The sequence below is a fragment of the Geospiza fortis genome, unplaced genomic scaffold (assembly GCF_000277835.1).
Source record: "Geospiza fortis unplaced genomic scaffold, GeoFor_1.0 scaffold608, whole genome shotgun sequence".
NCBI classification, from domain to species: domain Eukaryota; kingdom Metazoa; phylum Chordata; class Aves; order Passeriformes; family Thraupidae; genus Geospiza; species Geospiza fortis.
In genome coordinates, this window is record NW_005054494.1 from 923,143 (window position 1) to 939,270 (window position 16,128).

Sequence of the window (16,128 nt, forward strand, 5' to 3'; positions counted from 1 at the left end):
CATTCCTGGTTTATTTAACACCTATCCCAGAAGGAATCTCCTATGATTCCAGTCACTGGCCCAAAGCCTGGGGGTCTCTGATGAGCCTCCTGGAGAGCACAGAACCTCCACGGTGTCCTGGGGACCGCCTGTGCCACTGAGCGCAGGCTGTCCTGGCTGGCTGGGGCACGGCGTCCTGGGAGCCCTGGGGTGGACACTGCTGGCTGCAGGACACCAGTGGCTCTGCCACCTGCTCCTGGCAATGCCTCTGTGGCTCCTGCTGGGCTCTCATTTCTGCTTCCCGGCTTTCCTTGGCTGTGTCAAGAGAAGTGGTTATGTTATGCCCAGCCTTAAATAGGCATATCAATTTAAGAGAGGTTCCAAACGAAGAAGAGATACAATACACAACCTGTTGGGTAGAAAATGAAATTTGGGATAAGAAGATTAGAGTATACAAAGCATCCAAAGAGACTAAAAAGGAAAAAGAGGAATTAGAAAAGAAATTGAACCCACTGGACTGTCTCCCACCCCCTCCTTCTCCTGTGCTCCCAGCAGCCCGTCCTCCTACTCCTCCATTACCTCTTCCTATCCAACCCAGACCCCTCCCTGCCCCTCCAGTACCCCCAATAGCCCCCTCTCCTATTATTCTCCCTACGCCACTCACTGCTCCCACTGCCCTCCAGCCTCCCCCCCTTAATCCTCCTCAGATACCCCAAGTTTCCCCTGTACCTCCTCCTGCTCCTTCTATACTTCATCCCCCCGCCCCTAGTATCTCCCTAACACCCCAAGTTTCCTCAGGAGTGTCACTGACTAGTAAAGAGAATGAGCAGGAAATTGTAAATCAACAGAATCCCGAGTGAAGGTGTAATTCATTCTTGTGATTGTACGATTGTGGTGAGACCAAAGGAAGAAGCTGCAGTTTCAGGGATCACCCTTACAACACCCAATGAAGTGCCGGCTATAGAGCAAGTTGCTGTTAAGGGAAATTCGAGGGAGGGATATAGAATGTAATTTATTAGGCCTGGGGGTAGGAGTAATCCCTAAAGAAGGACAGATGGTAGTGAAGATGATGATGATGATGGTCAAGTTGGAAGATGAAAGTGAGATTGATTACAAAGTCTGGGCAGAAGAGGGAGGTCATAGCCTATTAAACATACCCCCCATAGAGACGAAAATGAAACTGGGAATTTCACCTATCCAGGTAAAACAGTATCTCATTTTGGCAGAAGGGAAGCAGGGATTGTTGTATTAAACATGTTTACAACAATTCTCATACATATATTACACAACAATACATTACAACTTATACATTATAACAGTTACATTACTACAGCATCTATCTCTACTTGTCAAGGCGGTCATCCCCCCCTGCCACTCTCTGCTTCACCAATGCCTCCTCCCCCACTCCATCCCAGTGGGTCACAGTAGCCCTAAACACTTCACACTAATACCTATACATTACAGTAAACATTACAACCATACTTATATATTACAGTGACCATCACAACAACAGAGTCCATCCCCTCCAGGGGCTTTTCCCAAAGCATCCAGCCAGGAGCATCTCCAGCTAATCCAGCAGCGATCCAGTGAAGGATATTGCTGCCAGACTGCCACAGAGCCCTGGCATGTCCAAAGCTTCTCAACCCTCTCCTGGGGTCCATCTTCTTCTGATAACAACAGAGTCCATCCCCTCCAGGGGAACTCACCACCTTCTTCTGGGACTCTCTTAGTCCTCACCATCTCCTGGGGTCCTCTATCCTCTTCTGGGATTGCGGCAGCCTTCTCTGGGGCTCTCCTGGTCCTCGCAGCAGCCATCTCTGGGGCTCTCCTGGTCCTCACCCTCTCCTGGGATTCTTCATCTCCTCCTGCAGTCTTCACACCAGCCATGCAGCTCTTCTTGCAGTCTTCATCTGGCTCTTACAGTCTTCCTTCTGCTTCTCACAGGCCTCTGACTCTTTGGCTGACTCCACCCTTTTATGGTCCTTGTACTTAATTGCTTACAGCTGTATATGCCACTTGTTCTTAATTGGCCCCAGCTGCAACTCATTGGGGAATACTGTGCCCCCTTACCATTCTCCCTACAGGGATTGGCTCCAGTGACAAAATGTTGATGAAAGATGGGATACTGGAATCATGCTTGTCTTCCCATAACACCCCAATATTACCAGTAAAGAAATCAGATGGTACTTACCAACTGGTTCAGGACCTGAGAGAAGTTAAGAAACAGACTGTCTCACGATACCCAGTAGTATCTAATCCATACAAGCAAGATTCCATCAAAACATGCATGGTTCAGTGTAATAGACTGAAAAGATGCTTTCTGGGCTTGCCCCCTAGCTAAGGAGAGTAGGAGTTGGTTTGCCTTTGAGTGGCAGGATGAAGAAACAGGGAGAAAACAACAGCTCCAAAGGACCCAGTTACGCCAAGGGCTCACAGAATCCCCAAATTTATTTGGGTAAGCTCTAGAAGAACTCTTAAGACAGTTCCAACCTGTAAGAGATACCCAGATCCTACAGTATATTGATGATTTATTAGTGTCAGGAGAACAGAAGGGACAAGTTCAGAAAACAAGAGTAAAATTATTAAACTTCCTGGGGGAGAAGTGTTTAAAAGTGTCAAAGAAGATACTCCAATTCGTAGAACCACAAGTAAAATATTTAGGCCATCTGACTGGGAAAGGGTACAATAAACTAGAAGCAGAACAAATCCGAGGGATCCATGCACTAATGGCACCAAAACCAAAAAAGAGATGTATGGAGATTGCTAGGGCTGGTTGGGTATTGTAAGTTATGGACATATGGACAGACCAAATTAGTTAAATTCCTCTATGACAAATTAGTAGAACAAGAACTTTTAAATTGGAATGAAGACAATGGACAGAAATTGAAAGAGTTAAAGGAAAAATTAGTAACGGCCCCGGTTTTAAGTTTACCTGACTTAGATAAACCTTTCAAGTCGTTTATAAATGTGGAGGAAGGAATTGCGTCTGGAGTACTGGTGCAAAGTGTTGTGGGTACAGAAAACCAGTTGCATATGTGTCAAAGTTCTTAGACTCAGTAGTTAGGGGTCGGCCAATGTGTTTACAATCACTAGCTGCAACTGTGGCCTTAGTGGAAGAGAGTTACAAATTAGCATTTGGAAACAAAATTAAGGTGTATACTCCTCATGATTTGAAAACCATACCGAGCAAAAGGGCCAGTCAGCAGATTACAGAGAGCAGGTTATTGAAATATGAATTGATATTAACTAATATTGAAAATTTAGAACTAGCCACAACAAAAATTCAGAATCTAGCACAATTCTTATATGGAGAACCCGATGAGAATCTGGAACATTGTTGCATAGAGATGATCAATTTCCAGACCAAAGTGAGGGAGGATTTACAAGAACAGCCATTACCAGAAGGGGAAATGCTGTTTGTTGATGGTTCTTCCACAGTGATTGGGGGAAAGAGAATGTCGGGGCATGCAGTAATAGATGGCAAGAACATGGAGATTATAGAAAAAGGGAAGTTCCCAACAAAATGGTCTGAAGAATGCTTTACTGAGATTTATGCTTTATTAAAAGGACTGCAGTGGCTAGAATATAAGAAAATAACTATTTACACCAACTCAAAATATGCCTATGGGTTAGTACATACATTTGGTAAAATCTGGAAAGAAAGAGGATTCACAAATTCAAAAGGCAAAGCATTGATCCATGAGAAATTAATAAAAGAAATAGTAGAGGCTTTGAAAGACCCTTTAGAGAGTGCAATAGCACACATAAAAGGAGATCAGAGAGGGACCTCTATGGAAGCACAGGGAAACAACTTAGCAGATCAGATAGCTGAAGAAGCTGCCTCAGAAAAGGATGAGCAGATCCTACAGTTAGTGGACTTGGGGGACAAAGATAACAAGGAGATCCCAACCTTTAGTGATCAGGAACAGAAATAGTTACAAAAACATGGAGGAACCAAAGATGGAAAAGGGAAGTGGACAATGCCAGATGGGAGACAAGTGTTATATAAAGCTTTAACCAGAAAAATTTTAGGAAACTTACATGCTTTGATAGATTGGGGAACACAGGCCCTCTGCTGTGGGGGCCAAAGAGCCAGCCGAGGGAGGCCTTGCTGCACTCCCCGGGAGGGCTAACCCCTGAGCCACAAAGTTGTTAGGGTGAGCAAATTTCACCCCCAGAGGCCTTTGCAGTGCTGATTCTTTGTTACCCATTGGTCCCTTTCCCCATGCTCCATCCTTGAGCCTGTATCTCATTTGTTGCCAGTTTAACCCGGGTCCTTGCCTTCCCTATATAACCCCTGTTTTTCCTCTGTTCGGGGAGCTGCTGTTCCTGGCTCCCTTTGCAGAGGGTCCTGCCCTTAATAAAGACTGTTACTCTGTGGAACTCCTCGCAGAGCTCCAGTCTCTTCTCTCCGTGTTGCCTGAGAGCTGAAGCCGAGCTGAACATCACTTGCCGGGCTGGGAGAAGGACGTGCCTGTGGCTCTGAGCCATTCTTCTTAGGACATTTCTTCAGGAAGGTCACGGCGCCCTTACCACCACCCCGCTGCCACGGCATTTTGTGACCATTTCATGTGAACATATGTATGTATTGGAATATTTGAAATTGCTAAAATGGTAACAAGAGAATGTATGATTTGTCAAAGGATAAATAGAAAAGTGATGAGAGAAACACCGCTGTGTGGAAGGGAGCTAGCTTGGAGGCTCTGCCAACATGTTGAGGTAGATTTTACTACACTTCCCCCAGTCCAAAAGTTTAAGTATTTACTAGTGGTAATAGATCATTTAGCCCATTGGGTCAAAGCGTTTCCAACTACAAGGGCTACAGCAGAAGTAGTGAGTAAGACTCTACTTGAGGAAATAATACTGAGGTATGGAATTGTGAATACTATTGATTGAGATAGGGGGCCACACTTCTCAGCCAAAGTTCTACACCATGTGGCTAAAGCATTGGAAATCACGTGGAAACTCCACACCCTGTGGAGACCCCAAAGCTCTGGGAGAGTAGAAAGAATGAACCAAACTCTAAAAGAAACACTCACAAAATTATTAGAAGAAACTATGATGAACTGGTTAAAGTGTCTCCCATTAGCATTAATGAGGATAGAACAAAACCAAGAGCTGACACAGGTGTTTCCCCTTATGAAACAATGTTTGGATTACCATTCCTAACCACCTCAGATTGTGTAGGGACTTATGAGGAAGGAGAACAGGGTACGAAGAAGTATATATTGATTATTACAAGCACCCTAGAAGAATTAAGGAAGAACGGATACCTTCCCCAAAGCACACCAATTGACTTTAAAATTCATTTGTTCCAGCCAGGGGATTGGATTTTAATAAAGGTGTGGAAAGAATAACCATTATCCCCAAAATGGGAGAGTCCCTTCCAGGTCCTCCTAACCACAGAAACTGCAGTGAGGACACAAGAGAGAGGAGGGACTCATGTCACCAGAGTTAAAGGTCCAGTACTAGCCCCCACCAAATGGGCAGTGATCTAAAACACAAAACTAACCCTGGATCTTTCAGTCAGCCCCTACCAAATGGGCAGTGATCAATGCAACAGACACAAAACTAACCCTGGATCTTTCAGTTTATTATACTGAGGTGGTAGGAGAGGACAAGCCCCTCATTTGGTGTGACCTTAAGAAAGGGGGGCACTCAATCCAGCTTCAAGGGATGATGGACACAGAGGGGGACATGATGGTCATTCCTCCGCACAAATGGCCGTCACACTGGGAGCTGCAAGATGTGGTGAGCAAAGTACAAGGTGTAGGGGGAATCCAATTGGCAAAGCAATCAAAGAGCATTGTACAAACTGAGGGAGCCAATGGGCAATTGGCTGCTGTACACCCATTTGTTTTGAATTCGAAGTTCACCCTGTGGAGGAGAGATGCCATGTCCCAGTGGGGAGTCAGGCCTGAAATCCCAAAGACTCCCCAGCTTTTTTAGGTGCAGTCACTGAAGAAGAGCACTCCACCCAGAAATTAAATTGGCTCACAGAAACACCTGTCTGGGTAGATCAGTGGCTGCTAAGTAAACAAAAATTAAGTGCACTCACTCAGCTAGTGGAGGAACAATTGGCCAAAGGTAACATCGTTGAGACAAACAGCCCTTGGAATTCCCCAGTGTTTGTCATCAAGAAGCTGGGGAAGGACAAGTGGCGTCTCCTCCACGATCTGAGAAAAATAAATGAAGTCATCGAGGGCATGGGGTCTCTCCTACCAGGGATGCCATCCCCTTCAGTGGTTCCCCAAAACTGGCAATTAGCTGTAATTGATATTAAGGATTGCTTTTTTCAATTTCCCCTACACCTGGCCAATTCCCCATTAGTTTTGCATTCTTGGTTCCCTCCATCAACCAAGAAGCTCCCATGAAGTGCTACCACTGGCATGATCTTCCACAAGAAATGAAGAACTCCTCCACCATCTGCCAATGGTACGTCACCAAAATCCTGTCCCCAGTGCGTGCCAGAGTGGGGGAGTGCATCATCTGTCACTATAGGGATGATGTACTGGTGTGTGCCCCCAATGACAATGTGCTTACCAGGGTTCTTGATGATGCCATTATTGCTTTGTTGGCGGCAGGATTTGAGTTGCAGCAAGAAAAGGTGCAGAGGCTGACACTTTGGAGGAATCTAGGCCTTGAGATCACCAACTGGGCAATAACACCTCAGAGGTTGGTGATCAATGATAAGCCCAAAACCTTAAGGGATCTACACCAATTGTATGGGTCCTTGAACTGGGTCAGGCCCTGGCTGGGGTATTTATCTCCTCTTTTCAACTTATTAAAAGGGAGGGAGTAGATAGATGCCCCCAGGGCTTTGACCAAGGAGGCAAAGGCTGCATTGGACAAAGTGGAGCTGGCACTGTCAAACGGGCAGGCCCACCGCTGCTTGCCAGAGCTTCCATTTAACTTCATCATCTTGGGGAAACTGCCACACTGTATGGGCTGATATTTCAGTGGGACAAAGGTCAGAGGGACCCCCTCTTAATCACAGAGTGGGTGTTCCTTGGCCACCAACCATCCAAGAGTATCACACGGCCACAGGAGCTGATGGCCCAGCTAATCAGCAAGGCCAGGGCATGCATGCGATTGTTGGCAGGGTGCAATTTTGTGTGCATTCATGTACCCATCAAGCTGTCCACTGGGAAGTTAACCAATGAGACCCTGGAACAACTATTAAGAGAAAATTAAAATCTACAATTCGCTCTAGATAGTTACCCCAGAAAACTGTCAATCCATCATCTGGGCCACAAATTATTTAAAATCTAATTTAATCTGGTCCCAAAAGACAAACAAAGTCCTAAGCCTCTCAAGGCCCTGACAGTTTTCACCAATGCATCCGGAGGTTCTCACAAGTCAGTAATGACTTGGAAGGACCCCCAAACTCAGCAGTGGGAAGCCAATGTTAAGATTGTTGAGGGCTCCCCTCAAGTAGCTGAATTGGATGCAGTTGTCAGGATCTTCAAAAGATTTTCAGAACCAATGAACATTGTCACTGATTCAGCTTATGTGGCAGGAGTATTATCTAGGCCAGAACATGCAGTACTGAAAGAGGTCTCTAACCCAGTGATTTATAGGTTGCTCTCAAAACTCGTACAGCTGGTTTCCCACCGAGAGCAACCATTCTACATAACGCACATAAGATCGCACACAGACCTGCCTGGATTCATCGCAGAATGGAATCAGAGCTGATGCCCTGGCAGCTCTGCTGCAGCTGGCTGGCCAAAGAAACATCTTCCATCAGGCCAAACTTAGCCATCAGCAATTCCACCAGAGCATGCCTGGTCTGGTCTGCCAGTTCCATCTTAGGTGTGGCCAGGCCAGAGCAATCATGGCCACATGCCCAAACTGCCAGGAGTCCTCACTACCATCCATGGGGGCAGGGGTGAACCCCAGAGGACGCCAAAGCTGTGAGGTGTGGCAGACAGATATCACCCACATTCCCCAATTTGGAAGGCTCAAATATGTGCATGTGTTGGTGGATACCTTCTCCAGTGCAGTCTATGCCTCTTCCCACACGGGGGAGAAGGCCAGTGATATGCAAAAACACCTGGTGCAAGCCTTCTCCACCCTGGGGATCCCTAAGGTGATAAAGACCAACAATGGGCCAGCTTATACCTCCAAAGCATTCAGTAATTTCCTACAGGAGTGGAGGGTTGAAAATTGGATGGGGATTCCATATTCCCCCACTGGCCAAGCAATAACAGAAAGAACGCATCAGACCCTGAAGAAGACATTGGAATACCAAAGGGATGACATTAAGACCATTTCCCCACATGTCAGGTTCTCAGCACTGTTCACCATCAACTTTCTGAACTGCTCTTTTGAGAACCTGAACCCGCCAGTATTGAGGCACTTCCATCAGAACAAGATGTTAAGAGTTTAAAGGGCATCTGCCAGTCCAGGTAGGGACTCAGAGACATGTCAAACCCAGGGGCCTTTCAAGCTGGTGACCTGGGGGCATGGATATGCTTGTGTGGATCCCACACAAGTGGGTCAAGCCCCATATTCCACCAAGGGGCAGAGACAAAAACACAGCCACCCCACCCCTGCAAAATGATCCCCTCCCTGCATCCAACAGGAAAAGACACAAGAAAAAGGAGGAACCATGAATTTTGTGTTTCCCTTATGTCAGAATTATTGTTTGAAGATTTATGCTAAGTTTTCTCATATGTTGTTTCTCCTTCTTTAAGAAATATCCATTCCAGTCACCAGGATGTGGAGATACCAGTGGTTCCTGGTGTTGATAAGCCAGTCCCCTGAGGCATGGATCATTCCACAGCCAAAGCAAAATGTGTGGGTCACCCTCGCCCGTGCACTTCAACAAGACCATCTATGCTTGTCTGTGGCTGCTGCAGATGACCTGATGTCAACCTGCCTGGTGGGGATTCCCTCTTCTTTAGATGAATACCCAGCCCATCTCAAATTCATCACTTCAGAAGTTAATAAAAACCTTCCCCTCATTTTCAAATGTTATGTTCCCATTACAAACCCCTTACTTTTATGGCATAAATGGACCTCTGAGTTGCCTGAGTTAGATAAAGACCCCACTGAGTTTGAACTCCTTGGTTCGTCCATTGCACCCTTTTACATTCAGTTTATTTTTTAGCCTCTCTACTACCCTGAATCTTATATTTCTGTCAAAGTCCCCAGAAAAGAATTTCAGGCAGCCAAATGGTGTAAAACCCACTTAAACATCCCATCGAGCGAGAACTAACAACTGCTCAAGCTGCCAAGGGTACCTTTTTGATTTGTGGGGAAAGGGCTTGTCTTTTAGGAGGCCCATGTACCATTGAACAGCTGTCTCTGTTTTCGCCAAACCGAACCCAAATTTTGAATTGTCAGTCCAAATCTAACAATTTGGCCATCCAAAAATGTAGCATCAAAGACTTTGATGAACACTGTGACTCTGAAATTGTACATTGCTGTCTTCCAAAAAGAGCTGCTCTCTCTGCTTTTTTACTGTGCGTGGCAGCAGCAAAATCCCTAAGTGAACTGGGCCACCTGGAGTGCTGGGTGGCAAAACAGGTGAATTTAATATCAGCTGCTCTTAGCAAGCTCCTTGAAGATGAGGAAGCCACCAGGTGGGTCACTCTGCAAAATTGGGTAGCTATAGGCTTCCTCCTTTGGGTGCATGGGCATGGCTGTGAGAAATTTGAAGGATTCTGCTGTTTCAATCTATCGGACAGGAGCCAGAATATCCATGCCTCCATCAGCAAGATGAAGGATATGGTCCATTCAATCAAAGAAGAAAGTGAGGACTGGTTCCAGAACATGTTCAAGAACTGGGGCCTGACAGGGTAGATGTCTTCAATTGCCAAAGACATTTTATGGGTCGTTTTAGTTCTTCTTTCTACCATTATAAGTATCACTAAAAGAGTTCTATTAAAGAAAACAGTTCACCAGAGGTCCTCCCAACCACAACCACGGTGGGAAGAGACACAAGTCTGAAATCCATCACTTCCCCACTCTCCCCCCTCTCAAAAACTAAACAAAAAGGGGGGGAGATGTGATGGTGCATTTTAGTCGTAACACTTAATTCAGTTGTTGTTGTGTATTATTCAGTTTGTTTTATTGGGTTCGATCCTACCTACCCCCTTGCAGTCAGTTTAGTCCATTGTTGTTTCCTCCCCTTTCCCTGTCTGTCAGTTCAAGTACCTACCCCTTGTTCCCGATCCTTCCATGTCTGTCACTGTAACCCTGCCCCTCTCCGCAGTCAGTTAATGTAAACCCGGCCTTTCCTTCCAGAATCCTCTGTGTCATTTATGTGATCCCCAAGTTCCCATTAGTTGTAGGACGGTGCTCTCCTCCCCTCGTATCCCTCCTTGGTTGTGAGATTGTATATCCCCGCCCTGTACTCCTCCCCAACTCCCCTTGATTGGCTGATGTATCCTCCCCTTAGACCCTTCTCTCTTTATAAGTTCTTGCACAAGTACCAAAGGTGGTTCTTTGCCTGACCCCATTTATTCAGAGAATAAACCCTTTTGGAGACTCACACAAAGGACCCCTCTCGCTCCTTTGTCCAAACCCTTGACACCACTAATCATCCAACACTACCCATCCGTCTGTTGTCAGGATCTGCCCCCGGCTGCACAGGGGGTGACCTGTGCCAGTCAGTGACTGGGCAGGGAGCGGCTGCTCAGTGGCACAGTTTGGGGGGAAAAGTGAGCCAGCCTGACAGAGCTTTCTCCTGAGACGGCACACTGCGTCACTTTGAAACACTGGAAGGCACTGGGAGGTCTCCCCACAGCCTTCTCTTCTCCAGGCTGAGCAGATCTGACTCTCTCAATGTGTCTGCACAGGAGAGCTGCTCCCATTAGCAACCTGGTGGCCTTCTCTGGACTTGCTGCAACACTTCTGTGTCCTGATGTTGGGGACACCAGCACTCTAATCCCTGTTCCAGGTCTTGGCCCTGCCCAACAGGTTCATCCCACAGGGTCAGGATCTATGTGGGGCCAGTCAGTCCCAGCTGCTGTGACTGGGCAGGATTAGTGGTCCCACAGGATCACCAGAGTGTTCCCCACAGCTCACAACAGCCTGACCTCATCCCTCGGCCATCTCTGCTGGTGTAAAGCCTGAGATAAATAGGGCCAGGAGACCAGCGCCTTTAAAAAGGTCTTTAATAAAGACAGCTCTGGGTGGGGAACCTGAGGGGTCGCACACACCACCACTGCTCCCACAGGACGATGCTGGGGAGGAGGAGTAGTGCAGCTTTGTCTCTCGGCAGAGCTGGGGCTTCCATCCTCATGAGAGTCCTTAAAAAGATGATGTTGGCTCGTAGCTTAGGGGTATCCTCCATTAAAATTATGGTGGCAGGACGGAATCCGGCTCTGGTCAAGGGTGGGTGGTTTAGTGCGGTTCTGCTGGGTTAAAGTCATAGTTTATGTGCTGGTTTGTTGTTTCGAGAGGGATCATATAGTTCCCACAGCCTGTCATTTAAATTCAGCCCGGGTGCAAGTCCTTTAGGGAGCAGGGGAAGTGCTCCCGAGGGCAAGGGATACAAATCCGGGTGAGACGGAAAGGGGTACAAATACAGAGTATGACAGAGAGAGATACAAATACAGGGTAAAATAGTAACACTTCACAGCAGCAACTAAAGGCAAGTCCTAGAACTCTAACATTCAATATTTAACAACAGACCAACACTTCAAATTAAGACCCTATCAACTTCATTAACATCAACTAGTAATTACTACTCTGAAAAAGAGCTCTCATCTCCAGGGTTTCATTTCTCACAAAGCCGAGTCCTGCATGGGCCACCTCCAGTCTGGCAAGAGGGTGCCCGTGCCAGCCTCTCCGCTCGCCAGGCAGGGGCAGCAGCCGGCCGTGCTAACGCTGCCTGCAGCCTGCTCGAGTCACAGCCGGCAGAGTGACAGCTTCACTGCCGGCACTGGCAACTCCCAGCTCTTGGCAAGGCAGTGATGGAAGCGCACACACCCTGCGAAGCACCTCCGGGAGCTCTGCTGTCCTTCCCCTCCGAGGGAGCAGGGCTGCTGTGCCCTCAGAGCGCCTGGCTGTGACAGGAGCGGCTCGTGCAGCGGCCCACAGAGCAACAGGCAGGTGTTTCAGCAGTCTAGAGCAGGGCTAAAAAGAGGAGTAAAAGGAAATTCTGCTCTGAAGGTCACCAAATCCCCCTGTAACTGCTTCTAAGTGAGATGTGACCTGCAGCAGCCCTGGGCACACAGCATGTTGAGGTCTGGAGTCTTGAGGTGTCAGCGCATGAAGCACGTCCATGTTCCAGGTTCCTGTGAGCCCCCAGCAAAAGCCAGCACACACCTTCAGCCTGCACTCCTCAAGTGCAACAAGTTCTCCTGCTCTCTTTGGGCTTCAGGCTGCCCTCAGGTGTTGCTTTCAGCTGCCCCACTTGCAGTGTCCTGTGCCCCTGCACTCTGCCCCCTCTTCCCACACACACTGATCCCTCAGGAAGGGCCTGCCTTGTGTCCCCTCTGCTCCCAAACTGAGCTCCACAGCCCACAGTGTTGGCAAAGCCCTTGGTGGCAGTGGCTTACAGCCCCAGCAGCCCTGCAAGAGCCCCAAAGCTGCCACTCGCTGCCTTCGGGTGAGCCACTGCAGTGGGCAGGATCAGCTCCTGAGCCTGCACTTCCCTGCCCTTGGGCCTTCCTGGGGAGAGGGGAAATCTGGCAGGGAGGGGACTGCAGGCCGAGGCTGTGTGATCCCTCTTGCACAATGCACAATGAGGACCAGGCAGCCCCTGCCTGCAGCATGGCATGGCCACAGTGACACAGGCACAGTGACACGGGCACGGTGACACAGGCACGGTGACACAGGCATGGTGACACAAGCATGGTGACACAGGCATGGTGACACAGGCACAGAGACACGGGCACGGTGACACAGGCACAGTGACATGGGCACGCTGACACGGGCACGATGACAAGGGCATGGTGACACGGGCACAGTGACACGGGCACGGTGACACGGGCACAGTGACACGGGCACGGCGACCCGGGCACGGTGACACAGGCATGGTGACACGGGCACAGTGACACAGGCACGGTGACACGGGCACGGTGACACAGGCATGGTGACACGGGCACAGTGACACGGGCACGGTGACACAGGCATGGTGACACAGGCACGGCGACACAGGCATGGTGACACGGGCACAGTGACACGGGCACGGTGACATGGGCACGGCGACACAGGCATGGTGACACAGGAACAGTGACACGGGCACGGTGACATGGGCACGGTGACATGGGCATGGTGACACAGGCACGGAGACACGGGCATGGTGACACAGGCACAGTGACACGGGCACGGTGACATGGGCACGGTGACACGGGCATGGTGACATGGGCATGGTGACACGGGCACAGTGACACGGGCACAGTGACATGGGCACGGTGACATGGGCATGGTGACACAGGCATGGAGACACGGGCACGGCGACATGGGCACAGCAACACGGGCACGGTGACACAGGCACAGCAACACGGGCATGGTGACACAGGCACAGTGACACGGGCACGATGACACGGGCACGGTGACACGGGCATGGTGACACAGGCACGGCCCTGTGGAATTTCCTCCCCATGAAGTGCTGCCAGACATGAGGCTGCTTTGAAGCACTGGAGAGGCTGCCCTTGCAGCAGGACAGCCCTGGGCAGGTGCAAAGGCACAGCAGCTCCACGGGATGTCCCGTCCCTGCTCCCACGGGGATCAGCAGCAGAGCATTTGTAGGAGCACAGCAGGGCTGTAACTCCATCCCTACAAAGCCTCCAACCACTGGGCTGCATTTGTTAGTCCTGCAGGCATCTCTCTCAGAAGGATGTCACTCGAAATTACTAAAATGGAAGGATTTATCCCCAGTTTTTCATGTAAGCAGAACATCAGAGGCATTTGGCAGTGCCAAGGCAGGCCAGGGCTGCTGCCAGTGTTTCAAGGCCTGGGGAGGGGCTCCACATTAACTCCTCCACCTTCCTTGTTCCCCATGGGCAGAGATTTGAGAGCAGCTCCTGTATTCTGGCCCCACATGCACTGAAGTTATCCTGAGTGATGCTGGCCTGGCTTCAGGTGACCGAGTGTGAAAAGGCTTGTTGAGGCAGCTGCCAAAACAGCCACACTTCAGCTGCTTTCCTGCTCGCTGGGTGGAAGGAAATGGGAAAAGCAGTGATGGATCAAACACAGCATGGCATGAGGCAGCACCCTGAGTCAGGCTGAATCACACTGCCCCACACGCTCTGTGTGCAGGAGGGGAGAGCAGCCTTGGGATCCAGCGTTATCCTCCAGACTCACTGAGGGCTGGCTGGGGGAGAGGGGCTGCAAAGGACAGGAGCAGTGGGAAGGGGCAGAGGGCAGAAATAAACCCACTGCAGGGGTGGGAGGAATGGAGGTGTTCGACTGGTGTATTTAATTGCTCCAGTGGTGCAGTGAAGGATCAGTCAGATGCTTGGCTAAGTAATCATCTCAGGGAACCACAGCAGGAGCACGAGGACGTGGGATGGGCATGCAGCACAGAGCTGGTCACCCCCCAGCATCCTTCCAAGCTTTGCTGGTTTCACCCCCATAGTCCCAGTTGGGCTGGCAACAAGCATCAGCCTGGAGAGCATCACAACACAAACTGGAAAGTAACCTGAGGCAGCAAAGCAGCAAGAGGGCAGCTGGGAGGCTGCCTGTGTGTGCCAGCAGCTCACCAGACCTTCCCACAGGGCAAGTGGCAGAGCCCTGTCACTCAGCGAGGATGCAGGAGAGCAGAGGGAGCACAAATCACATCTCACCCCTCCACAACTGCAGCTGCCTTAACAAGAATCTGAGGTGCCTCCAGGAACCATAATAATGAGGGCAATTAGCACAGTACAAGCGAAAATTTCCAAGTGTTGCACTCTGCAGATTTTTTTACCCTGATCTGAAGCAGCTGAGGTACAAAGCCAGGCATTTTGAGAAGGCTCTGAAGGCTGGTCCCAGCCCTGCTGAGGGGACAGGCTGGCTTGAAGGTCACCAAGCTGTGCCACAGTGGGAAGGCTGACAGGGTCCAGCCTTGCAGGCAGGAGAAGGCCCTGAGGACCCCTCTGTTGAGGGGTTGTGCATTGGCACAAGTCTCCCTCTGCTCCTTGCTGGCCTGGGCTGGACCTACTTTCCCATGGAGAGGTTTTCCAGCACAGCCCAGCACTCTGCTCTGGCCTGCAGCCTCAGAGTAGGCTCATCCCCTCTCCCACGTACCCTGCAGCATCCCAGCATGAGCCCCGACATCTCCCTGTTCCTGCTTCCCAAACATTTCCCTTGTCAAGTGGCTTTGGAAGGATCCCGTGCCTCTGCTGCACAAATCTCTCCCTCCCTGCTGGCCCTCCTGTCCTCCCCATTCTGGTATTTGCAGAATCACCAAATTCACAGCTGTGGAACTCCGAGCTCTGTGCTCCTTCCTCCAGGCCATCACAGGGGTGTGTCACTGTGTCCCCACACCCTCCCCTCTGACCCAGCTCCTCACAGTGCCCATTCCCACTGTCCTCTCACCTGTGCTGGTTTCAGCTGCTCTCTGAGGTTCTGCAACCACCAAGAACCAGCACTTTCCATTCCCAGCGCAGCTCGGAGGATGCAAAACTCCCCAGTCACTGTCTTTGGTTTTGGAGGAAGAACATAGCTTTCTGTTCTGGAAACAATAAGAACCGCTCCACTGATCCATACCTGCTCTTCCTTTTGTTATTCTTCAGTACCTGTCCTTCCCTTTGGAAACCTTGGAGCCAGGAGCCTCATCAGCTGCTCTGTGCAAATACATTTGCTTTGTGCTGGCTGTCTGAACACAGAGCCAGGAGAGGGAGGCCAGCAGCTCCTGGTGGTTCAGCTGTTGCCAACGCACGTGGCCCAGGTAGAGCCTGTGATTTATTTAATATGTACAGATACAATAATTTCATTTTGGAATCAGCCTCATGAGACAGGTGTGAACAAAAGGGTGACATTTGGAGGAGGAGAATTCCTGATTTGTGCTCAGACAGTAGAAATTCTCCTTCTCTGCTACCTTGGCAATAACACAATGAGGGAGGAAAACAAAATCATTCACATTCCCAACTCCCTCCTCTTCAATAGCACCAACATATATTTTGAAGAGCCTCAGTGCAGGTTTTTACTGCAGAAAATAAAGAATGAATTGTGTCTCCCCTGAACAGCCGCAAGAGAAACATCCTGACT